Raw genomic sequence first — 27,710 nt, forward strand, 5'->3', positions numbered from 1 at the left:
GACATACTACACAGTGAAGCAGAATGCTATCCATAAAACATAACATACAAAATTCCAAAATGGTCAATGGGAAATGACTAGAAATACAGGCTTAAAAGAGTTGGCATCTTTTAGCTGTATTTGCTAATATGGACATCTAAGCAGCTGAGAAAAGAGCAAAGTTGACTCAATTTTGTATTTCTTCTTGTCCTCAAACAGTTTTTGATTCTTTCTGGATTGATGCAGTGATGTTTTTGTTCCTTCCATATTTATAAATGAAACACTTTTTTTTTAGTGTTTCTAAACATAAATTCTACTTGGTTTGAAATCAAGTGGTTGGAACACTTTTGACTTTTAAACATGTTGTTGATTCAGAGCTTCACTGAAGAAGCTTTCGATCAATGGATCAGTCCGATTCTGTAATTAGCGCGCAGTACCTAATGTTTTGGTGCTGTTATGAGGACCAATGCTCAAAGTGGATTTTCTTCTTGAACAGTGTCCCAGTAGATTTGATGAACATTAATTGGCTTGAGGTCTGATTCCCCCCACCCCAACAGATTTAAGATTTCTATTTAATGTTGAAAAACGGCACAAATTTGTATGGAACAAAGCCTAGAAAAATGAAAACTAGATTGAATAGTAATCTAAATTAATCCTAGTGTGTATGACAGAGGAGGGAAAATTTTGGTGCCATAATTTCTCTCTTCGTGGTGTTGGACTTAAATCAGTTGAAATGTATTTCTGTACCACAATTTAAGCTTCAATAAAGGTTTGCTTAATTCATTGTCTAGCGAAAAAAAAAGTTAGAAAGATTAAATAACAATTCTATTTACAGTATCGTTTAACAATACTATTTATATACTTAATGAAAGATGTGCAAGCCCTGTACACTGAAAATTATTAAGACATTGGAAAGGGAAATTATAAAATACCTAAATACACTGAGAGACATACTCATGGATTGTAGAATATTGATTCCTCATGAAGCCAATATTAAGATGGCAATCCCCTCCAAATGGATAATAGACAATGCAATCTCAATCAAAATCTTCACTGGCTTTTTTGAAGAAATTGACAAGGTAATTCTAAACTTTATAAGGACAGGCAAAGACCTAGAATAGCTGAACAATTTTGAAAAAGAACAATAAAATCTGATGACACCTTAATTCAAGATACATTATACAGCTACAGTAACCAGGATAGTATGACATTGGTAGAAGAACAGACACATATCAACAGAATCAGAATAGAGTCCATCTGTAGGTCCATATTTACACTTGTCCTATGACCCAGAAATTCCATTCCTAGGTATTTCTCCAGCAAAAATAAAAGCGTATGTCCACACAACGACAAGTACAGGACTGTTCATATAGCAGCAGTATTCATAAGAGCCCCAGCAACGGAAGCAATTCATATGTTATCCACTGATAAATGGATAAACAAACTTAGGAAGGAAAAGAAAAGAGACAGTATACACAACAACATGAATGAATACCAAAAAATCATGCTATGTGGAAGAAATCAAATACAAAAGTCTATGGTTTTTGTATTATTCCACTTACATGAACTTCTTGAAAAGGCAAAATTACAGAGACAGAAGGCAGATGGATAGTTGCCTGGAATCAGTGGTTGGAGAAGGGAATTAACTGGAAAGGGGCACAGAAAAAATTGTTATAACGAGGGAACTGTTTTATAATCTCAGTTGTGACAGAGGTTCCATGATTACGCACCAAAATTCATCAAAACGTACACTTAAAATGGGTGGACTTTATTACATGTAAAGAATACCTTAATTTTTTTTTAATTACTAAAAAAAAATCTCCCAACCCAAGCCCTAATATTCTATACATATCCTCCCCTGACTAGGACTCTGTCAAGGTGCTGTTCAGTGTTCTCCATTTACTTCACTAAGATTTCCTTCCTTGACAGGCTTCCCTGAAGGTCTGTGAGGAGTTGATGTTAACAAAGTTCAACTATATTTCACTTATAAAAACCATTATGTTACAGATTTTATCATCACGATATCAATAATGGTTGACACATAACTTTTTACTTACTGTATCAGGCACTCTATATGCAATATCCCACTGAAATCCCATCAAACCCTTTAGGGAGGTGGCATTATGATCGACTTTCTTACTGAGGCCGTAAGAGTAAAGTTATTTGTCCAGGGTCACAGCTAATACATGATAGAATCTAGATCAGGACTCAGACTGGAGTATGTGTACCCCTTGGAAGTAAATGAAGATTTTCCAGGGGTTATTAGACACGGATCACTTTTAAGAGAATAAACTCCCAAACCTCAGCCTTCCTGTGTACTCTTCGTACAACCAATCTGCCTGAGCCAATGCACCTGCAACCCTCCCAGTAATTCTTTCCCATGGCCCTTTCACTATCACCTGTCATGCACTTTACCAAGGCAAAGCTCACCCTCACCACGGAGCACTGCTTACCAGTACGAACACCTCTGCGAGGACAAACACAGCTCCAAACATTGGCGTTAGTGAAGCCTCCTTTCCTTATGGCACCTTAAACCCACAGTTTTATGACTCTCCTGACTGCATTCACATTACTGTTAAGGGGGAAGCATGGGGCTGGAAGAGGGGCCTTGGAGGTTGCTCTGAACTCATGTACATCACAGAATGGGCTTGTATGTGTAAAGACAATTTTTGTTTAACCACCTTGCTTCTTCAATCCCCCTGCTATTCTTAAAGAATTCATTGTTATTATAGGAAGAGGCAGAGAACAAAGTCAAGAAAGGGCTGGTAGGAAACACTGAAGGCACAGGTTTCTCATTTCATCCAGGTAACAAACCGTGGCAAAGTACTGTACAATTTTCAAGAAATAGAAAAAGCACGCTGGGAAATACCAAGCAATCTCATGGCATGTCTCCTCTGTATTTCCACTATTCTCAAGTAGTGTGAAAGAGCTTGGTGGTTATTCTTTCCTTTTCTTTTTCTTTTTTTTTTTTAGAGATTCTTATTTTTACTTGAAAAGTAAAAATAAAAACAACAACAACAACAAAAAACAACTAAGGTACACATTGGGAATTGAACTACTATAGTTTTTCTTTCTAGAGATGTGACATCCATGTTTTCTGGTCAGTACTAATTATTTTCTGGTCAGTACTAATATTGTACTAAACCAGTGTACCAAATCCAAGCAGACAGATGACCAGTAAAGCTGTTTGCTATTGGTGATCATTCTTGATTTGCCAAAAGATTCTTAGATGTTGTAAATCCACATTTATTTTTTACTTGGGCACAAGTCTCCTGCTCCTTGTTACTTATCTACCTTTTCTGATTATTGGAATAATACACTTAGCAATTTGAGATTAATTTAACAGGAATATGTTACAGGTTCCATTGCGAGCAATAACTTAGTAACAGTCATTAATATACGTTTTGTAAGTTCCACACTTAATGTTGGGCCCAGTGTCTTCTCTGCCTTTCATTAATAACATCTACAAAGTAAATTAAATTGTACTCTGAGAAGCAGAACATCCACTTTAACATATGGTGTAGGATACAGTGTTTTCAAATGCAACCTTCTTAAACATGCAAGAAGCCAGGAGAAAAAGGTCTGATGAATATTCAACAAACAACAGGGGTTACTCCTAAGGGGGGTGATCAAGAGAAAGAGACATTTACTTATTTTAAAATAATGAGTAAATACTACCTTTGTAATAAAAACAATTACAACCAAAAAGTATTCATCAGAATAAGAATTAAAAGGTAATCATTTGTTTACTGGAAGCTTCTGGAAGCTGTATCAATTCTGACCTGCTGAAGAGATGAACACCAAAGGGCAGGAAAAGGAGAGAAAAAAAGAGGGAAAAAATGAAAAGGTACCTGGTCTAATCTCTTGATGTAGTGTTTGAACTTTGAGAACAGGTCCATGGGTTCTGGCAACAGAGATTTGCACCTGGAATCACAAATGCACTAGTCCTGGGAGCGGGAAGAACATCCTGTGTTCTTTTATTACCAAAATATTCCTATATGGAAAATGCCTGGAATAACTGTCAAACACAAATAAGAAAGGTTTTGGCAGCAAGATTTAAATGTTAACCATCACGTTGTTGAATGCTTTGTACGCAGTGACCACCCAATACTTACGGAGTACATAAAGCACTCAGAACAGGGTCTGACATAGTTAAGGGTAATGTAAGTTTGCTATCGTTATCATTATACTGCATTCTAGTAGTAGAGAAAGGTGAAAAGCATTTCACTGATTCATTCATTCACTCAATAAGTTTCTACTAAACATCTACTATGTGCCAGGTAATAGAATATGTACTGAGATTTAATAAGAGCACAAGATAGGCATGTTCCTGTGCTAAGCGAGCTTACAGTCCAGGAGGGGAGGGGCAGTGAACAAAGTATCATATTAATTAAAGTATAATTATAAATCAAAATAAGTTCTCCAAAGACAAGAATAAATCCTATGAGAGAATACAACAAAATGAAAGTTTATATAAAAAATCCTTAATGACTTGCATATGTTTTATAAATTCCTGTTTTTAAAAGATTCTCTCATTAAAATTCTTTTGATAAAGTAAAAGTCAGAGTAGAGACTACCAGTATCTTATTTTTTATTTCTATTCAGTTTTTTAAATTTTAATTTTAATATTGTGGTCTCATACCTAAACTAGAAATTTATATCCCACTTGAAAATATACTGATTGCTTAATCAGCCCAGCCATGGCTTTTTGTTAAGAATTTTTCATGTTTACAAAGTGAAAACCACTTATTCTCTAATTTATCTATTTAGTCAGTCAGTCGTGATTTCTAGACATCAGAGTCCCTTAAAGAGAAATATACCTAAACAACAAAAAAATGTGGCCAGTTATGCAAAATAAAGGTACCAAATTAAATCTTTAAGCTATGAATACGATAATCAATATATCATATCTGGACACAACTCTATTCATAAGTGCAATAACTTTAAGCAAAATTTTTTTTGCATTACGTGGGCCTCTCACTGTCGTGGCCTCTCCCGTTGTGGAGCACAGGCTCCGGATGCACGGGCCCAGCCGCTCCGCGGCATGTGGGATCTTCCCGGACCGGGGCACGAACCCGTGTCCCCTGCATCGGCAGGTGGACTCTCAACCACTGCGCCACCAGGGAAGCCCTAAGCAAAATTTTTGTATCTGTCAGGCTCATGCGCTTATGATATCGTTGGGAAAACATTTTTAAAAATAAGAGCAAAGGAACAGCTACAAGGAACAGACTATTCCGAAACCACTTCCAGGAACAGGGTTTGTTTAAACAAAATGTATTAAGTGAAACCAGCTGCATTAAGGGTCGATGCCATCTGAAGTGGAATTCTAAAACCACCCACTTCATAATATCTGGGTAATTATTCCTTCCTGTTGCTATAAATGAAATACTCAGTGGCCAACGAGCTATATGAGACAGCATGGCAAGGAGCAGTTCACCAACGAACAAAAAGCCCAATTGTAGTACAAGTGGATGCTCACAGGAAACCCCTGGGTCTTCTAGCTAGTCCAACTAGCTTTATGCTTATCACACATTGGACAAAGTGCTAAAGAAATGCGAAGAGAGTCGCTCTTTTGAGGGTACCAGGAGAGAGGTGCCTACCGTCAGGAATAATCATATTCTGCCAGTGGGTCAACTGATGACGCTTTCACACAAACTGATGATTTAAAAAAAAAAAAAAAAAAACCACTCCAGGAATTAAAAATATGCTTTAGGGAATTATAAAATGCATGCTTTTTTTCCAATCTGAAAACTAAAACAGATCTGAAGAAAAATGGAGCCTGAATCATAACCAAGGTTTCATTATTTAAAATCAATTTCCTTAACTTATAACAAAAGCATACGAAACGGCTTGCCCCTTTGAAGACTTCCTGGTGGCAACATATCAGGGGAACCCTTCGGGAAGTCATGTGACCCAGTCAAGGAGATCATCCATTTTGAAAGTGCTTCCCAGTGTATCATCAGTACTGGCGGTAGGACTGTAATCAAAACAATGCAGTTGAGAAACGCAGCCATTAATCATTTTATTTTGGAAACCAATTAGGGGATGATGAAGGAAGAAAAAACAGTGATTCATTTGTTTTGATGAAATCTGGCCTTCAAAAGATAGAATGGGCCAGGAAACACACATATTTTTATGTTCTAAGGTATCTTAAACTTGGCCTTTAAAAAAAGATTCTTCCCTGTATGACTGATTCACTTTGTTATAAAGCAGAAACTAACACACCATTGTAAAGCAATTATACCCCAATAAAGGTGTTAAAAAAAAAAAAAAAAAAGATTCTTCCCAAGCTCAGTAAATGAACAAAATAAATCAGCTAGTTGATGAACTTGACTATGATATATTCTGCTAACTTTATGGATGTAAGCTTGCAGGTAAAAAAATATATATGACTTAAGGGCAGTCACAAACTTTGCTGTTTGAAGCACCAAACTCAACAAGATAGCGATGGACCATGATCCAAGGTCACCTGCAGGATGATGGTGGCTCACGTTTGAAACTGCATCATTAGCTGTGTTTACCTGACTCTTTAAAAAGCAGGCAAAGCTCAGTACTAAAACTCAAGTCAAAATGTGCAGTTCACAACACAGCTTGTATGGACCAGATCTGTTTCTTAGAAGAAACAGTCTGAAACTTCTAAAATGCACGGAGAGGATAATATAAACAATGTTCTGAAAGGTTTAAGAACATTTCAATGACAGGAAATCCTCATTATTATGACTACCACCAGTTAAAAATGCAAGCACAACTACGTAGACAGTACAGTATTATTTGAAATATCTCTTAAAATATCTTATTTCTTTTTAAAATATCCTTTTTTAAGTTCTATTGAAGTATAGTTACTTTTCTCTTAAAATATCCTATTCAACATTTTCCACACATCTTAATCCATCTTATACCCTCCCCCATTCAATACTTCCACTCTTTGTGCTTCCCAGGACCCCACATCAGAAAACTTATTTGACATGGTTACTGGTTTGTTATAGAGAAGGGGTACAAGTGGAGGGCTGGGAGGATGAAGAAATTCTTGAAGGACCAGTCGGTGCAGGAGGTAGCTGATGGAAACTGGAAAGGAAAGAGAAGAAAATCAAGAGACAAGCAGTGACATGAAAGGGGTCACCTCACTGGAGAGGCTTTCGGTTACTTGTGGCCTCAGGCTACCATGTGGCCTCTTGAAGGGCAGAATGTAAAGTTCTCAGTTTGACCAACCAACTCAGTGTCAGGAGAAAGGAAAAATGACACATTAGCAATGGGAAGCTCAGAGCGAATTCCCAGAGGCTGTCAAGACTCAACCTAAGTGATGGTGTGTCCTCGCACAAACGTAGGGCTTACCTCAGAAGTGAACCCCAAGGCAACCTAGGTCTACTTCCTAGATGAAAATGCTATTCTATTTTCAACTTCATTTCTTACTTTCATTCTGTCTGGATGGAAGAAAGATGATTTGGGGGTTTAAGTCCTGGCTTGGTTCTAAACCAACTGGGATATTTAGGCAAGTTAATCCACATCTCTGGGTCTATTTAACTTCTTAAATTCTAAACCTTCTTTCTTAGAGTCATTTCCCTTCTTGAAATATATCCTTGAGAATGTCCTTTCATGATGAGTTTCTCAGTGGTAAATTCTTTTTGTTTTTATTTATCTGAAAATGTCTTTATTTCATTCTCATTCTTGAAAGACTGTTTTATGGCTATACAATTCTAGGTTAATAGCTATTTTCTCTGCCTACTTTGAAAATATTATTCTACCGTTTCAGGGCTTCTACTCTTGCTGTAGAAAAGCCAGCCGTCACTCTAATCCTTTGTAGGTGATCTGTCTTTTCTCTCTAGCTATTTTAAGAGTCTTTTCCGTCTTTGATATTCTATAGGTTCACTATGTATTTAGACATGGGTTTCTTTCCTTCTTTTCCTTTCCTTTTTGACTGTGTTGGACTTTGATGGGCTTCCTAAACCTGAGAACTTTTATCTCTCTACCACACTTAGAACTTAGGACAAGAGAGGACCCCGTCCTCAATTCCACAATTTAACAGACTGCAGCTCTCCCCACAAGGCAAGGGGTCTGAAGGCTCAGGGGATGTGCCCACCAAGAGCCTAACTGCCATATTCTAGGTATCCAGGACCCTGGAATTCCCTACCTAATCAGCTCCAAGCCCACATTCAGGGCTTACATGGATCTCTTCCCAGGTCTACTCTGAAGGTGGAATGCACCAGCAGGGTGGGGGGCAGATTAAACATGCCAGAGGTGTCCTCTAGTGGCATGTTTGTGAGAAATGTGAACAGAGATTATATAGGCAGGCTGAAACACCTATACATGTGTGCTTGAGGCCCCTCACAGTGCACAAAAAAGCTGGGGGAAGAAAGAGAAGAGGGTCAGGCCATAGGTCAGGGTCTGGCTCAGTCTGTGCTGCTACATGCCAGTGCAAAACTCTGTGAAGTTCAAACACTCTAAATTGCTAGGTTACTATGGTATATTCACCAAGGCAGGAGTATAGAACATATTTTATTTAGTAATTTGTTACACTTGTAACTTTTAAATATTTAGACATATAGTTTGTGGGCCTCCATTTATACTGATGCCCTAACTTCCACAAATGACAAGGGATGGCCTGCTGTTTATCAATTATAAAAATTCTCACCAGTTATCTCTTTCAATATTTCCTCTTTGCCATTCCCCCTAGCATCCTCTTATGTTCTTGGAACTCCAATTAAACATAAGTTGGATCTTCTCACTATATACCCTGTCTCTTAACCAATCATATTTTCTATCTCTTTAAACTGCAAGCTGTGTTACTTCTTCAGATTTATCTTCCAATTCATTAATTCTCTCTTCAGCTATATCTATTCTGATATTCAACCCCTCCTTGAATTTTTTATTTCAAAGATTACACTTTTCACTTCTTGACATTATATTTGGTTTTTAAAATAAATTTGCCTGGTTGTTCTTGATGATATCTTTTTCTTTACTCATATTTTCAATTCCTTCTTTTGTTTCCAAAAATTACTAAGTGATTTTATTTTATATTCAATATCCAGTATTTCCAATATCTGAAATCTTTAGATGTCAGAGTTTACTATGATTTCTATTGACTCTTGCTCATGATATCCTGTCTCTGTGTGTCTGCCTGTCTCTTTTGGTGTGTTCATTTTAGTTGGAATGATCCATGGGAATTCTTTGAGTCCAAAGAAGACTTCAATTTGCTTCTGTCATGTGCCCACAGACACTAAAAACCTAGGTCCACTTTAAATCAAGATTTCCAACTTGCAATTATGGGGGAGCAGTGTCACACAAATAGTATAAAATCAATTTCCAAACCCATGTGAGAGCTAGTCAGTAGCCACAAGTTCTCATGTGATTTTTTTTTTTTTTACTTTGTCCTCCACCCAAAGCCAAAAGTGAAATGGAAAATTTTCTTTGCTGCTTGATTCTGTGTAAAGTACTCCTCTCCTAGTCCACCTTTCCTCTGAGAGTGTAACCTCTCTGAAGTCTTGGCTTTACAAGAAATCGTCTTGGATCAGCAAGCCCTTCCTCTACCCTAAGAGAGCCCAAGCTTGTCACAGGCACACTACTCTCCTCCCTCACCCCACCAGAGTTCTGGGTCATCTGAATCTGTATACCCAGGGCATCATCAATTTCTGGGGTTAAAGTTTTGTGAGGAGCAGATTATTTACATGGTCAGGGAATGTCTTCCCCACAGATTGCTTTTTAGTTGCAAGAGGAAAACTAGCAACTGATTATCCAGTGGAGGAACCAAACCACACCCTTGACTAGATAATCAAAATTAATGTCACTAATGACAGGCAGAAGGACACTGTGTGCACCTGGAAGATACCATGAGAAAGAAATAACATCACTCCTGTAGTATTCTAACCAAGAATGTGTAACCTGAATCTAATAGTAGGGAAACATCAGACCAAAACTGAAAAACATTCTATAAAATAACTGGCCTTTACTCTTTAAAAATATCAATGTTATGCAAGACAGAAATACTAAGGAACTGTTCCAGATTACAGGAGATTAAAGAACATGACAATGCAATCCATGATCCTGGGCTGGATCCTACACTTGGGGGTGGGGGTGGGGGGATGCTATAAAAGGCATTACTGTGAGAAAACTGGAATATGGACAGTAGATTAAACAAAATTATTGTTATCAGGGTTAAATTTCTTAAAATTGGTAATTATACGGTAGTTAAATAAGAGAATATCCTTGTTCTAAAGAAATATATTTGAAGCATAAGGGACAAAATGTTACAACCTAATCTCAACTGACTCAGAAAAATGAATTTTCTATCCACATACACATACAGAAAGAGAGAGAGGAGCGGGGAGAATGATAAAGCAAATGTAATGTGGCAAAATGCTAAAAGTTGATGACTCTAAGTAAAGAGCATGTGGGAATCTCTACTATTCTAGTAAATTTTGAAACAATTTCAAAATACAAAGTAAAAACCACGGTTGGTCAAACTTGAGCCCATGGTAGATGTGGAAAACAGAAGAAACAAACATACAATGTTTGCATTAGCAAACTGTACTGATCTAGGAGGAACCTAGAACTCCATTTTACCAAATATTTCTGCTGAGGAACAGGTGAAGAAATAATACAGAGTTCTGCTCCTGCTTAAGACATAGAAAGCTGTAAGAGAACATCCGTCCCAACCTAACAAGAAAAGGCTAGATAATCTGTAAAATCATAACATTTCTTGAGCTAATCAGAGAGCTGAGGTCACAAGGTAACCAAGTGAACAGAATTCTAACGAGTGACAAGTCCCTCCAAAGAGAGACAAGACATACAAACTGTGTGACCTTTCACAGAGCACAGGAGGAACAGGTGGCTGCCATAAAATTAGGTAAGAGGAAAACAGCTTAAATTTTAATAAATTCTTATAAAGCCGAGTGTGGCTTAGTATAACATATCGAATCTCTGGGAGTTCCAGACATCACAGCTGTCTGAACTGACTTGCAAGCTCTTTTCCACGGGGCCTCTACTAGATGCTCATGATAAAGATTGGGAGCAGAGAAGGAGACTAAAGAGAGCCCCCCAATACTGAACTGGGATAAAATCTTGCCCACTTCCTGGACCATTCTCTCATATAGCGTGAAAACTTTAATCCATTGGGGGGAGGGCAGGAAACCCTCCCTGCCCCCCAGGATCCAGGCAAAGATCTACTGCTTCTGGGGGTGGAGGAGAAGCAAAGCCATTGTCAGCTGGATCGTGCACTGATACAATATAGAGGTCTGCTATTGCTGGGGAGGAGGGGCCCATGAGAAATTCTATCCCACCCAACCAACACCCCCCGCCCCCGGAAGGTAGAGTTTGGGTGACACAGAGCACCGGTGGGAGTGCTGGAATGCTAAGAGAGCCCCACCACAGGACATGTCTAAGACTAAAGACTAAGAGGACCGAGAAATTCTCTGCCCCGACCAACCATGAGCCTGGCTCCAAGTAAAAAGCTACAGCAGGGCTCCCCTGGTGGCGCAGTGGTTGAGAGTCCGCCTGCCGATGCAGGGGACACGGGTTCGTGCCCTGGTCCGGGAAGATCCCACATGCCGTGGAGCGGCTGGGCCCGTGAGCCATGGCCGCTGAGCCTGCGCGTCCGGAGCCTGTGCTCCGCAACGGGAGAGGCCACAACAGTGAGAGGCCTGCGTACCGCAAAAAAAAAAAAAAAAAAAAAGCTACAGCAATTTACCACTAGGGTAATAATAAAGGTAGGTTAAAAGTAAAAGAATGGGGAAAAAATATTACGCAAGCATTATCAAAAGAAAGCTGAACTGGCCAGCAGAACAAGAAATATTACCAGGGATAAGGAGGGATGTTACATAGTGATAAAAGAGTCCATTCAACTAAAAGTCTTAACAATCCTAAATGTGTATGTACCTAATAACAGAGCTTCAAAATATAAAAAGAAATAATATAAATAAAAGTAATTTAGTCTTCCCTTTAATTCTGACTAGTCATTTCTTTGCTTTTCCTCCATCCTTACTGGTCCAACTTTTATTACTTACTATTATATGATAACCAGCTTTTAAAGCTAATTATTTACATAATTGTCTACTTATTATTATATGATAACCAGCTTTTAAAGCTAATAACTCATTTCAAAATATGCCATATTTTCACTGCAGCACTGTCTGTGTTAGCAAAATAACTCAAATGTCCTTCTATGACAAATCGGCAGAGATGTTTACTGCATTAGGGAAGAGGGAGCAAATGATATGAGAGGAGCTCCATCCCACCAGAAAGAAGTAGAAGGTCCAACCCTTCCATCATATCAAAGTGTGAAGAGAAGAAGAGAGGAAGAAGCAAATAGTCAAACAAGTGTCATTACTTCCCCTCCCTGCAAAATTCTGAGGGAAGAGATGATGTATCAGTCAGGGTCCTGTCAAGAGATGGAAACCAAACCAGTAATTTGTACAGGGAAATTTTAATATAAAGAATTAACTAACAAAAAGTTGTTAACTAATAAGAGGATTTTCTAACTGTGTGTTCTTAAGAGTCCATGTTTGTCTATTTGGCCTCCATTAATCACAGGGCCAACTTGCTTAGATCTGCCCTGTGGTCCAGAGCCAACACTCGAAACCACCCCCTTATCCGCGTCTCATACACCCAGCCAGTACTTCTGCCCTAAGTCATCCAGGGCCAAGCACCAGACAACTAGGGCTGAGGGAAAGCAAACAAGGAAGGAACTAAAGAACTCAGAAGAACCTCCCCTCCACTCCAAAGACTAGGTTCAGATCCTGCAGAGAGGTCGTGCTCCGCAGGAACACACAGCCTGCTGGCGGCAAGGACGCCTGCCAGAGCGAGTAATCCACAGAGGTCTATGAAAGTGGCCCACCGTGCAGTGGAGACATTTGTTGGAGGGTGTGAAAGGGTTGGCGTCAGTCCACACTACGGCCTCCCGGGTGGTCTGTGAGGGATGCTGAGTGTCACTGGGCATAGCCCACTGAAGGACATATCCCACTGAAAATCAGCACACCGGAAATAGGAAAGGAAACCCCTTCTCCCTCGATGGCCTTGCAGTGTCCCTTTAACATTGTCCCTCTGTTGACAAAGCCTAACATTAAGCCAGCTGGCAAGGGAGAAGTGCTTACGGAGTCCAGATCCTGTGTCACAAAGCAGAGCGAAGAAAAATGGATTTGGAGATGAAGGGCAATAAACTGGTAACTGGCACACTGAGGGGAAGGGAGGGCAGACTGGTAGATTGAGGGGGAAATAATGAACTTTTGCCCCACCTCCTAATTGAAACTCCGAGAGAAGATCACCTTGCGGGATGCAACCTCCCATCCATATATACACGGATGGCCACAGAATAAAAGTTGGGAGTAGCACGGCAGGATAAGGTAGAGAGACCTTGTTAATTAAAACACTTCTCTTTACTTCTCCCCACTACAACATGGCAATTTATGAGGAAGGCAGATAGGTGACTTTTTTTTTTTTAAGACCATCATATCTCTGCACAGCTGGGTAGTAGAGTAGTATACAAATCTATGACTCTTCTACATTACTGTATGTCTTAAAAAAAGAGGAAAAAACCAAAAAGAACACACAAACTTGTAAATGCATAGAATATTGTACTTCATCAAATCTAAGATGCCACTGTGAGATACACCTTTACTTTATGTTCCATTAAACCATGGCATTCTATTATAATAGAATTATTATAAGATCCACCCTGATTTTAGAGATTTTTTTTCTTTTCAATTTTTAATTTTTTAACTATTTTTTTAAACTGAAGTATAGTTGATATATGTTCCAGGTGTACAATATAGTGATTCACAATTTTTAAAGGTTATATTCCATTTGTAGTTATTATAAAATATTTGCTATGAAGTTTTTTTAATGTGAAATAATGGACATTTTGGAATTAATTAAAGTAGCTTTGAAAAAATACAGAAGAAACCAGTAAGGTAGACCTTACTTCTACTGAATGCCTGCCTTTGTTGCTTTAATCTTCTTACTGTGTGTGTATGTGTATTTAAAAAACATACATGTAAAAAAAAAAAAACACACACACATGTACAAACTTCTATACTATTCACCTTAAATTCTCTCCTTAAAAAACATCCTTGTCATCCTCAATTTGAGGGAAGAACTTAAATTCCTACCTGGACACATTCTAATCCCAACAAGTATGTGTTTCCAATTCACAGCCGTTTAAATTCAAATGTAACCTACTGCTCTACCACTTTGCATTCCGGCGGGTATCTTCTTGGTGCCTCATTTTATTACCAGAACACATCTGTGTGAACTGGCAAAGTAAAGGATGCAATCTCTAAAGCAGGTGTGTTGACTGTCCCACACAGAGGAGACAACCACAGCCTCCATCCCATCTCACCAGCTCTCTAAGGTTCACATAAAAGGATGCCAACGATTGATTTAATATTCCACATGAGAGTTACACTTCTGGTGGTTACTTTCAACTTCACAGGAGTCTTCAGTTCCATGAGGAACTTCATAGGCCATCTAGTTCATCCTAAACTCTTTGAGTGGTTCATGTTTAAAACATTACTGAGAGCTGGGGAATTCTGAATATGGACTGCATGTTGAACAATGTTATTGGGTTAATGCTGGTTTTCTTATGTGCTGCAGTGGTGTAAGAGAATGGCCTTATTCTTGGCTATCATGAGTCTACAGCCAATTTCCAGGTGGTCTGGTAAAAGGGAAGTGTTTTATGTAAAGAGAGATGGAGAGCGTGTGGCAAGTGTTAAGAGTTGGAATCAAGGTGAGGGATAGATTGGTAGTTCTTTGCACTATTCTTTCAAGTTTTTATAGGTTTGAAATTTTTCATAATAAAAAATTAAGAAAATAAAATAATTGCTCTTGATAAATACAATCTATCCTTCTTAACATCTTCAGGAAAGGAAATTCCACGACTTCCCATGAAGCCAATACAGCTACAGCACCTTAGTAAGGACAGTCACAACTACCACTGCAGCAGCTACAATTACTGGGGGTTCTCTGCAGGCACCGTGCTAAGAGCTTCAGTGCACTGCCTCTTCGCATCCTCTCAATAATCCTTTGAGGTGGGTGTGTGTTATCTCCATTCCTATCTCACAGGAGTCAGAGCCAAAGCTTTCAAGGGCCAATCCAGTAACTGTGTGATCCCACCCAAGTTATGGTAGCGTCAGGATTTCTGGATAGAGAAACTCTGGAGCCCACACTCTTTACGCTACCATCTCTTCAAACCTAGATCAGGACTCATTCTTGGTCATGAAATCCAGTAGTAAGTCACAGCCAGCATTTTTCAATATGAAATAAAAAAGAACAATCACTGTGCTGTATAATGAGTGTATGTATTAATTCACAGACTTTCTTCAGATACACACACACACACACACACACACACACACACACACACACACTCACTCATAGTAGAGTATGTATTCCCCAGGCAGGTTGCAATGCTTGAAAACCACTGCATTATTCTATATTGCCTCCTTCCACCTCTTTCATTTCCTGCCCAGAAGGCTCACTGTTTAGGAGACTAGAGGAAAAAAAAGCAAAGCAATGCAGATTTGTATAGTTAAGGGAAAAATTCTATTGAGAATTCTCTAATCTCAAAGTAAGCCAAAATAATATACTTATAGTGCACACTATCAGATAATCATGCAGCTGGCAAATTTGCTAATGTAAAAGACATTTGCAAGTAGGAATTTGGATAATCCCCTTGATGTTTATTACAGTAAGATGTTATCTGCAATCCTATTAAATAATATCAATTGAAAATTCTGGCTGAAATAGTATATATAAATATGCTCAGTTGGTAAAGTTAAGTGAAGATTCTTCTCTGGTGATTCTTCTCCACTGAAAATCCCATTGCATGTCAACATGACTGAGGTCAAGAATGACCAGGGAAAACTATACTGAGAAGTCCAAGTTGAGGAGTGTATCTATGTGTCTGTGCTGTTTGGGGGGGTGGGGGGAGGTGGGCAGGGCAAGTGAGTGGTAGAGAATTCTATCAATAGAGTCTCCCCAAACCAAGCACCCAACTAGATGTCCTATTTTTAAAGGTTAAATGACAAAAGTGAAGGAAAAAAAAATTCCATATGGGTTTAAGGCCCACCGTTAAAGGAGGGTTATCTGAATTAATCTTACCATTACCAAATGAAGTCATAGGAAGAAAGTACTATGTCTTTAAATCCACAGCAATTTTTCATTCCAAGTTTCTGTTTGAGGCCATTACTGCTCCCTTGGGACTGCGTTGACTCACTGCATCTTCAGAATGACGCAAGTGAGCTTCTCTGTACAACTTCAAAACAGACTGTGAATATATCCAGGCAAAGGCTGTCTTAGGAGCCAAGAGATCAATCAGGCACCCATTCACAGAACCGCTAGGACCAGGCAGGCGATGAGAGTGTTGCGCTCCGCATCTTCAGTTTCATCACAGTCTAATCACTTTCTTCAACTGGTAAGATGGCTTGACCATTTTTTCTAAATCTTTTCTTAACTTGCCCATCCTCTCTGGGACCTCACATCCATCTTCACTGCCCATTTAGGGGCCAATCTACTTTCTTGGACTTACTTGATCATGTCGTAAGAAAAGAATGAAAACAAGAAATCCACTTCAGATTTCTCCGGTGCTGGGTATCTCACACATCTCCAGTTCCCTCCTCTAATTTTTTTCTTTATCTAAAAAAAGAAAACTCATTGTGGGGAGTGGGAGAGCAATTTAAATTATCCATGCTCTCCTGCCCCATTATTAGAAATAACTGAGAGCTGGCTATAAGTCTATATTTCTTCCAGTACTAATAGAGATGACACCGAATGGCTCACCTAATCTCCTAAATCAGTCCCCATCTGCATCCACCAACCATGGGCATAGTGGATAACGGAAAGGACTGGCAACGGCAGACCTCCACCCAGCCATTCAAAATGAAGAGCCTCAGCCCATGGCGTGTGCCAGGCTCAATGCAGGCGCTGGAGACACAGCAGATTGACTAAGACAGTCACAGCCCTTCCCTGCATGGAGCTGACAGTATAGTGAAGGAGGAAGGCTTTACATAACTGCCACACTAATAGGGTTCATTATAAGTAAGGAACATGCCAACACAGACTAACACGAGTGCTAGAGAATCTGAGAGTGGAAAGGTCTCTGTGAAAGTGACAGGTAAGATGAGACCTGGAGGAGGAGGTGATGTTAGCCAAGGAGAGGAAAGTGTGAGATATGGGAAGTGGGGGGAACAGTTCCCCTAGAAATAGCAGGTACAAAGGCCTGAGGCAAGGAAGGACCTACTACAAGAATCAATATGAGGTGAACAGAATCCAGAACTGAAGCTTCAAGAGGTTTCATCTGGGGACTGGTCAGATACACACAGTCCCAAGATCACCACCAATATGACAAAGGCAAATAAGGCCACACCTGCATGGCCTGTAACCAGATAACTCTGGTGTCACCTGGTTCACCACATTTCCAGCCCTACAGCTTCCTTCCCAAAACACACAACCAAAAACCAGAGACTGAACCAACATAAAATGTGCCTGCTTTTTAAAAAAGTAGTTTACATTTGGGGCTGATCATTTTCACACAGTGTTCTTTTGAGAACACTCAAATTATAAAAGGTATCATCCGTGGTGCCAGAAAGCAGAGTGGGCTCTTTTAATACAATAGCTGAGCAGCTGTAGATAATAAAACCTCTAGTAATCAAACTAAATGTCAGGCTTTGCCAGTAGCATCTCAAAATCAAATGCAACTTCACCGTATTTCAATTTTATCCTTACCAAGACATTAGCCACCTATAAGTATCAAAAGTATGACATTGTTTTAAACCCAAAGTAACTCCCCACATAACAGATTACTCATATGATATACATATTGTTGGTTGCTTAGTTGAGGCATTTCACTATCAAACGCACCACTTCAAACTCATTTCTCTATATAAATTTATAAGCTCCCCCTCTCCAAGCATAAAGGGATAAACAGTACAAGATCCTTTCGTGATTTACTGTTGGGGACTAAAGTCTTTAATGTACCTCGAGACTTTACAGACTGTGTTTCAGAGGTGAAATTGTACCACATTATGCCATAAATCAGCAAGCTCTAACATAAAGTAAAAAATGGCGGAGGGCCGCAAAGAGGCAAAGGAGGATGGAATTTTTATAGTAAACAACTTTGCCATTGTGAATAATGACTGTTACTAAAATGTGCTGCTGCTTTTCCAGCGTCTCTCTTTTTCCCTCTGTTGATCTTCGTTGCCATAACTACCATGTGAATCATCTTAACAACTGCATACACATCTCCAGTGCTGTTACTGCCACTCTGTCACTCCAGGTCAGCTTTCACTCACCTGGCAGCTGCTTAGACCAGAGGCTGTTCTCACATCACACAGGGGGGCTGTTTTGTGAACAAGTAACTAGAAATTAATTCTTAGATTTTTAAAAAAGTCATAGTTCTCAATATATGATAATATTTAAATCTCACTTAATCGTAATTCTCCATTAACTAGAAAGTTTTTTCCTCCCAAATTACCAGAAACTTTTTTTTTTAATTTTCAAGGGGAAAATGACAAATTTTCAAAATATAAGGAACTTAAAAAAAATTCTAAGCTCTGAATAATACCCTAGAGGTTAATATATATTTGGCTTCATGGCCTATGTTTTCTCGATCTTAAGTAATCCATAATCATCAAAGGTGTTAAAATAATGACTGGGTTTCTGGGGAAAGATGGTGGACTGAGCACATGTGCTTATCCCCTCTCCTGACTGTGACCCCTTTAAATTACAATAAAGGAATTTTTTTAAAGTCTAAACCCACAACAGTGAAGAGAAAAGAAAGGGGGTTGTCATCATACAACAAATTTCGCCAAATTTTTTGGAATCTGAAAGTGGATGGGTGCACATTGCCTACTGAAACAGAGCGGAGGAAATCCCTGCTGAGCAGAGTCTTGAAAGAGTAGAGTGATAGAGGGAGCCCATGTGCCAGGAAGAGCTCCAAACATGAAGACTGCAGGTAGAATGCAGGTGGAAGTGAGACATAGGGGTGAAAACTGATGATTCTACATCTGTTCATGAAATGGTCGACAGCCAAAACACACACCTGACCCACCTCTGCATGCCCAGACATTTACCACCGGTAAGGAGGAATCTCCTCTAAAGAAATAAAAGGAGGGACTCCCCTGGTGGCGCAGTGGTTAAGAATCTGCCTGCCAATGCAAGGGACAGGGTTCAACCCTGCTCCGGGAAGATCCCACATGCCGCGGAGCAACTAAGCCCGTGCGCCACAGCTACTGAGCCTGTGCTCTAGAGCACCTGAGCCACAACTACTGAGCCCTCGCTCCTAGAGCCCGTGCTCCACAACAAGAGAAGCTAGCACAATGTGGAGCCCGTGCACCGCAACACAGAGTAGCCCCTGCTCGCCACAACTAGGGAAAGCCCGTGCGCAGCAATGAAGACCCAACGCAGCCAAAAATAAATAAATTAATTAATTAAAAAAAGAAATTAAAGGAAAGTCTGGAAAACACTAATGCAGCATGTTGGTGCCCCAATGTCATATAAGCCATCTGAGAAGATTTCTTAATTCCCCTACTCATTAATCCAGAAATGGAACCGGCCAAGCTACAATCCCACCCACATACATAGAACTCCTAATCAACCTTCCCATTCCCACTTTCTTAAATAGGAATAGACAACAAGGATCATCAGACTTTTAAGGAAAGCGTAGAACATCACAGAAAAAGACCAAGACGAACAGATTAACCCTGAAGGAAACAGATAATTTTGGAAACTGGAGAAAATTTTTTAAAACACCAAAAAACAAACCCCGACAACTCCTCTAGTTTATATCCTCAGAGAGACTCATAAGGATTATATGTTCAGAAATCAAGAATGTCATGTTATGAGAAAGATTTTTAAAATTAATAATAAAAAAAAACCCTCTGGTAGTTAAAAATGTGACTGCCAAAATAAAAAATTAATTTAAAAAATGAATGAAAAGTAGTCAAGGAAATTTCCCAAACAGCAAAGGAAAAAAGGCAAAGGTCCAGGAGGGCAAATGTTAAATTAATACAAACAAAGAGCCCCTTCTAAGAAACGTGACCCTGTTTCATCGCTCTGTAGCTGTTGGCACTATCCCTGCAACTCTGCCCATCCCCTCCAGGGCTTTCTCCTGCATACCATCCTTGGCCACCAATGTGCCTGAAAATCAGTTACCAAAACTTCTTAATTTAGGTTAACTTAGAGCTCACTTGATTCAAATTTCACAGCGGACACCTAGAGCAGACTGACAGAGGACTCTCACGTTTAACTCCTTTATCTCAGAGTGGCTTTATCATTCAAGGGCTAGTCTCCTGGGTATTGCACAGACATTCTCTTTTGCACTGCAGACATTCTCCCTTTTGGGGTCATTTTCCCTTTTTTTAAAGTATAAAAGTTCCTTTGTGAGTCTGTTGGAGGTAAAAGCTCAGTTTTTGTTTAACTGAAAATGTTATCATTCCCTCATTATTAAATTATATTTTAGCTGAGTTTAAAATTCTAGGTTGGCGATAATTTTCTCTCAGCACTTTAAGATACTATTCCTCTGTATTCTGGTTTCCATCGTTGCTGCAGAGAAGTTTTCCTTGCAGTCAAATAGCACTCCTTGGGAGCTAATCAGTTTCTCTTTGATGCTTTAAGATCACCTTTATGTCTCTGGCGTTCTATTATACTCCAGTTTGTCTGGATAAGGTTTTTTTAAAAAAATTCTACTTGGGATTTACTCTGATTCCTAAATCTAAAGATTTCTGGTTTTCAATATTTCTGGAAATTTTTAGCATAATTTCCTCAAATACTGCCTCTCCCCTATTACCTCTATCATCTTCTGCCTCACCTTTTAAAAAATATTTATTTATTTGTTTATTTATTTATTTATTTATTTATTTATTTTTGGCTGCATCGGGTCTTACTTTCAGCATGTGGGATCTTTCATTGTCGCGTGCGGGCTCTTCGTTGGGGTGTGAGGGCTTAGTTGCCCTGTGGCATGTGGGATCTTAGTTCCCCGACCAGGGATCGAACATGCGTCTCCTGCACTGGAAGGCAGATTCTTAACCACTGGACCACCAGGGAAGTCTCTCACCATTATTTTAAATCATCTCATTCTGTTCTGTTTCTTTAGATTTAATTTTCATACTTTTCATCTTTGTCTTTCTATACTGCATTCTGTGTAATTTCTTAAACTTTATCCCCAATTTACAAAATCTCTCTTTAGCTGTGTCTAACTCATCGTTTGGCCCATCCATTAGGGTTTAATTTCACTGATTATATATCTCTGTTTTCAATTCTTCCAGGTCTTTCTTCATAGGATTTTAGCCCTCATTTATTTTCTACTTCACATTTTACTTATTTAAATGTTTTTAAGCCATTATTTTATATTCTGAACCTGGTAATTCTAATATCTAAAGCTCCACTCTAGTTCTGCTTTTTTCTCTCTCTCTCATTCATAGTTGTTTATTTCCTTGTGTTTTTAAGTTTTGGATTATGAGCTCATGTTTGGCGAGGATTTATCTGTGGGAATCCTGGGCTAAGGCTGGATAAAGGCAGGAATATCCAAAAAGGATATGTTATTGACTACTGCCAATATCTGGGAACTCTATCAACCTAGCATCTCTTTAAGATAATTTCTCTTCTTGGAAATACCCAGACTACATAGGTCAGGTAAATTCAAACAAAGTTCAAGAGAAGGCAGACCTAGGGTAAAAACTACCTGAGGAGACTTTTTTCCCCCATTCAAAGTACAGGCCAAATCAGACAAGTTTAAAAAAAAAAAAAGAAATCTGCCAATGGGCTTATTTTCTCATTCTACCATTTTGCTAGAGATATGGACAGCACTTCAAAAGTCCCAGCTTTATATGGTAGTCTCAGTTCCACCTCCATGTTTAACACAAGCCCAAGACACTGTCTCCTGTGCCCAAATAGCCTTTAAAATCCAAGTCTCACAGACACCCACCATATGACTGAACTGTTCCACTCCTAGCTCCTTACCAAAGGGAAATAAAAGCATGTGTCTGCACAAAGACGTGTTCACAAATGTTCTGGCAGCTTTATCTGTAATAACCCCAAAATGGAAACAACCCAAATGCCCACCCACAGGTGAATAGATAAACAAAGTATGGTACATCCAGACAATGAAATAGTACTTAGCAATAAAAAGGAACAAACTATTGATACACACAACAACACAGATGAATCTCAAAATAATTAGGTCAGGCAGATAAGAGTATATAGTATATGACTGTACTGTCTAGAATTTTATATAGATGAAAACTAATGTATAGGGATAGAAAACAGCTAAGTGGTTGACTGGGGATGGAGAGGTGTAGATGAGCACAAGACTGCAGAAGGTCATAAACTTGATGATTGATATTTTCATTATTTTAATTATGGTGATGATTTCATGGGTATACACACATGTCATAATTTATTAAATTGTACACTGTAAATATCTGCAGTTTATTGTATGTCAATTAACCTCAATAAAACTATCTGGGGGGAAAAAAAGCCTCTTGGTTACTGAAATCAGCAAATGACTCCAAGACAGCTGTAGTTTGAGCTTGCACCTCAAACTTCCAGTTTGTCCTCTATTTTTTAGGCCTTGAGGAGGTCCCCCTTTTCTTGCAAGTTCAGCTATTCATTAAAAAGATGTCATATATTTAGGCATCATGCCTAAGTGTTTTTATCAGGTGGATTTTCAGAACAGTTAATCTGTCATATCGCCAGCAAAAGTCTCCCTCATATCTGTGTTTGAAGGCAATGCTAAATTTCCCCGAAGTTCTGTCACATTGTCCCCATCTCATCCCAAAGCCTTCAACAACAAAACCCCTTAGGCGAGCATACAGAGTTGGATCACAACCTAATTCCTAAGGACCTTGTATTTTCCTTTCCTCAGACTCTTGTACAGGAAGGGCATGCCCTCTGCCCGGAATCTGTGTCACTGTCCTGTACCCTTTACTCCTTTTAATCGTCAGATTTGGGGTGGGGTGAAATCCTACCTCCTTACTCCTGGCCTCTTCATATGCCCAAAAGCTCTCCTCATCTCCCCCCACCAAATACCACTCCCAAGTTTCTCCCTGACCATTCACCCTAGTGAAGAGCAGTCTCTCCTTCTCTCAACCACTGTAATTCTTCTTACCTATATTATTAATGTGAACAAAATAAGGCGTAGCATTTGAATTAAACGTTTGGGTGTTTCATCTCAATTTGATCCCTGAAAATCAGGACCATCTTTTTTTTTCTTTTTTTTTTTTTTTGCAGTAGGCGGGCCTCTCACCGCTGTGGCCTCTCCTGTTGCAGAGCACAGGCTCCGGATGTGCAGGCTCAGCGGCCATGACTCACGGGCCCAGCCGCTCCGCGGCATGTGGGATCTTCCCGGACTGTGTCCCCTGCATCCGCAGGCGGACTCTCAACCACTGCGCCACCAGGGAAGCCCAGGACCATCTTTGAACCTCCCACAGTTCTATAGCACAATGCCTTGTGCTCATGTGAGCAAACAATAAATACCTGGCAAGTGAATCACTGAACACAGGCAGGAATGAAAATCCTGAAGGGAAAGTAGTATAATGGGAGGTAGCTCCCAAAGGTGCAAAGGTCAGCCAGCCTGACATTCTGATGTAACTGCTTAGAACTGCTTAGAAGCATCCATTTCAAATCTACAAGGCATGTACACTTTGCTTCAAGAGAATCACACCTGAAATGTTAAAACTGCACTCCCTACAGTAATTATCAGGCAGCATTTTTTAATACCAATTCTTGAAGGAGAAATATTGGTGATATTTTCTTTACAGATGTATTTTTTTCCTGCTAAGCACACAAGCTTCTGAGTGAAGATATCCGCAACATTTTAAAAGTATAGCATTGGTTAAATGTAACATGAATATGTCACACTGTTTAAGAAAGAACAAATGCTCCTGTATTCTGACATCTGCATAATTTCCTGAGCCAACAGAATGAAAGGATTCTATGTCCCTATTTGTCTCCCCAAATTCAAGGCACAAATGTACAGAACATAAACTGGCACTCTAGCTGCCTGTACTCAATTCCATGCCCAAACCTATAATGTTTTAAATTTCATTTTTTAAGGGAGTGCCACCATGTGGTGACTAACTTTAGTACACTTTTAACATAGATACCAATAGGATGTGTTATGTACTTGAAAACAGTAGGGGAAGGAACAAATTACCCAGGCCACATTTTATAGGATATTTTATAACAGATTACTTTCACAATGATCAAACTTTAGAGTTAAAATATTAGAGTTAAGATATTATCTGCTCCTTTCAGGAGGATTCAGATTGGGACCCTTATTTCATGTTAGTGAGACCCAGAGTCAATTAATCACCCACGGTACCAAAGCCTGCAACTGGGGCAGGGGTGAGAAGGGGAAGGAATATCGCTAGGGCCTACCACCCTGGTCTCCTGCCTCTCTGTACTATCCCACAGCCCTGCTCTTATATATAAAATGCAAGTTATTTGGCAACTTAAAATTTTTTATTTATTTAACAAGCATATATATAGCACTTACTATGTGCCTGCAACTGTTGTAAGCACTATATGTGTCAAATAAACAAAAAATTAAAGCCTCCAAATAATTTGTATTTAATGCAACTCTTCTCATCTGAGGATTCTGAAATAACACCTATGTTATAAAATCTCAACAATCTTCTAGGGTTAAAAAAAAAAAAAAAAAAAAAAGGAGGCACAATTGGCAGAAATAAAGCTAACAGCAAAAGCCAGAAGTCTGTTTGCGCTCCTAAAGGCTAGAGCACTGTCCTTCAACTGGTGACTGGATAAACAAGCAGCGGTACATCCACACAAGGGGACACCACTCAGAGATATATATAACAGGAGGAACTGTGATAACATGTAACACTGTGAATGACTTGCAGTGCACGATGGTAAGTGAAAGAAGCCAGACTCAAAAGGCCTTGTACTGCATGATTCCATTATATGTCATCCTGTACATATAAGGACAGAAAACTGACTGTGGTTGCCAGGAGCTGAGGAGGGGTTGAGGAAGGACGACTACAAAGGAGCAGCACAAGGGAATTTAGGGGGTCATAGCACTGTTCTGTATCTGAATGAGGTGGTAATTTCACACCTGTATGCATTTGTCAAAGTCCACAGAACTGTACACTAAAGAGTAAGTTTTATACTATATAGAAATTATAACTCAATAACCTGACTATAAATAATAAGATAAAATACAATAAAAGACTAGGTCCATAGTTTGGCTTTCCAAATTAAAAACTGGTTATGTTTTCAGAAGCTAAAGAAGTTGCATTCCATAAAAGTTAAACAAAACCTGATTAGATTTTTTCTCTGTAAGTGACCTACTCTAATGAGACCTCTAGCCTTTATTAACTTTATAACTACCCTTTATAATAGTTATAATTTAGGGGCTTCCCTGGTGGCGCAGTGGTTGAGAATCTGCCTGCCAATGCAGGGGACACAGGTTCGAGCCTGGTCTGGGAAGATCCCACATGCCGCGGAGCAACTAGGCCCGTGAGCCATGGCCGCTGAGCCTGCGCGTCTGGAGCCTGTGCGTCTGGAGCCTGTGCTCCGCAACAAGAGAGGCCGCGATAGTGAGAGGCCCGCGCACCGCGATGAAGAGTGGCCCCTGCTTGCCACAACTGGAGAAAGCCCTCGCACAGAAATGAAGACCCAACACAGCAAAAATAAATAAATAAATATTAAAAAAATAGTTATAATTTATTGAGCTAACTATGTAACAAGTACTATTCTGTTTCTTTAGGTTTACTGCTTAATTTTCTATGTCAGTTACAGATGTATGTAAAATAAAGAGGGAAAAATGCCCCCTCACCTCTCCACACCATACTCCACCATCCAATCCACTCCCAAGATATAACAGCTATCAATAGACTTTTTTCTACACGCGTACAGACCCACAGCTTTCCCTGTAGTATGAAAGGCACTGTAGTACACTTGCTTTTCTATTGGATGCTTTAAACATCTCTCCGTGCCAATCCACGTAAAGCTCCCTTCACCTCCTTAACAGCTGCAGAGTGTCACACAGAACCCTGGCCACAGTTTATTTAGCCATTCCCTAATGATGAATATTCAAGTTATTCCAAATGCTCTAAGCTAGGTTCCTCACAGAGGGTTTAATTCCCTCAACGACCCTGTAGAGTGGACCTGTTACAGGTAAGTCCCCCAAGACTAATTCGTTCCTTCAACAAATACTACTCTGTGCCAGGAATACAACAGTGCACAGGGTCAGACACTCCCGGCCATCATGTAACTCACTACTTTCCTTCTTCACTGGCTGTAGCAGGCAACAACCCTCTCAACCCCCCTGACCATACAAGTCAGGGTTGATGAGAGGAGGGCTCTGGGGCCTGCAGAGGGACTCTCAGCCCGGACTGGGTGCAGAGTGACCACCGGGGGAGGGCTTCCTGTTTCTGCTACTTGGTGCTGCCTCTCCTCCATCCCCATCAGATTAAGGACACACAGTGAGAGTCAACACTGGCTCTATCCTAGAGAGGCTTTGCTCTCGAAAGGAAAGGAAGCATAAGCTGCATGTTGCTGCTAAATGCCAGTTCACACCAAGCCTCCGACGAAGTCGTATACTCAGCAAATCGTGAATTATTTCACATGTTCACAAATGTAGCCACCAAGTAAATCCTGCCACCAATCTTTCTATCAAGAAGGAAACTTCCCTGGTGGTCCAGTGGATAAGACTCTGCGCTCCCAGTGCAGGGGGCCTGGGTTCAAGCTCTGGTCAGGGAACTAGATCCCACATGCATGCCGCAACTAAGAAGTCCACATGCCGCAACTAAGAGTCCGCATGCCGCAACTAAAGATCCCACACGCTTCAACAAAGATTGAAGATCCCGAGTGTCACAGCTAAGACTCGGCGCAGCCTGCCTAGATAGGTAGGTAGGTAGGTAGATAGATAGATAAATAGATAGATAGACAGATATTAAATTTTTTAAAAAGGACACAAAAAGAGGAGATCGTAAGCTCTGACAGTTGTACACATGAATGAAATGTACAGGGAGAGCTCTTCCATTTTAAGAGATGCTACTTAAGAGAAAAGCAGCCACTCAGCTCCAGCAGACAGCTGCAAGTAAAAATGCAGGGGATAAAAATCTCCCAGTTAAAAAAAAGGATTATGGAATTTAAAAAATATATCTCAAAGTAGAAGAGCATCAGAACCTCCATGCACTCCACAAACCCCATGTACCCATGTACCCACGTCCTACTCTTCCTGGCTTCAACAAGCATCGACTCATAGCTCACCTTCTTTCACCTAGACCCCCACCCACTCTTGCGGCCCAAATAATTTTGAAGCCTATGTCTAATATTATATAATTTATGGATTTCTACCACCGCAATTTTTATACTTTGTTTGAATTCAGATCTTAATAAGCTCCATATATTGTGATTATGTCTCCTTTAATCTACAGGTTCCACTTAATTTTTTTCTTCCAATTTACTCATTAATTAAACCAAGTCATTTGTTCCAGAGTTCCCCTCTGTCTAAATTTTGATGACTGAGCTTAACATGGTAGGAGCTATATTTTGATGTTTCCTTTCGTGGGAAAACTTTCCTTGCTCAAATGCAGGTGACAGTTTCTGTTTAGAAGAGACGCCTTACTTCTGCGGGGGGAGGGGGAGGAATGGGTGTATGTGTGCACTTTAGTTTGGAAGGCTGTGCCGTGGCTGGTTTGAGGAATCAAATGTGTTTCTCATACGACCTGCAGCTCTTCCGGAACTAAAATTTGGTATTTCCTCATGAGGTCAGACTCTCCAGG

At 39.8% G+C, this 27,710-nt stretch overlaps 1 protein-coding gene across 2 annotated transcripts in view; it reads right to left on the reverse strand.

The window, feature by feature from the left end:
- The window catches only part of ABL1 (ABL proto-oncogene 1, non-receptor tyrosine kinase), a 132,484-nt gene that overhangs the window by 73,518 nt on the left and 31,256 nt on the right, over window positions 1-27,710 (reverse strand). The window lies entirely within an intron of this gene.

Source organism: Leucopleurus acutus (assembly GCF_964270905.1).
Source record: "Leucopleurus acutus genome assembly, chromosome: 7".
In the NCBI taxonomy this organism is placed as follows: domain Eukaryota; kingdom Metazoa; phylum Chordata; class Mammalia; order Artiodactyla; family Delphinidae; genus Leucopleurus; species Leucopleurus acutus.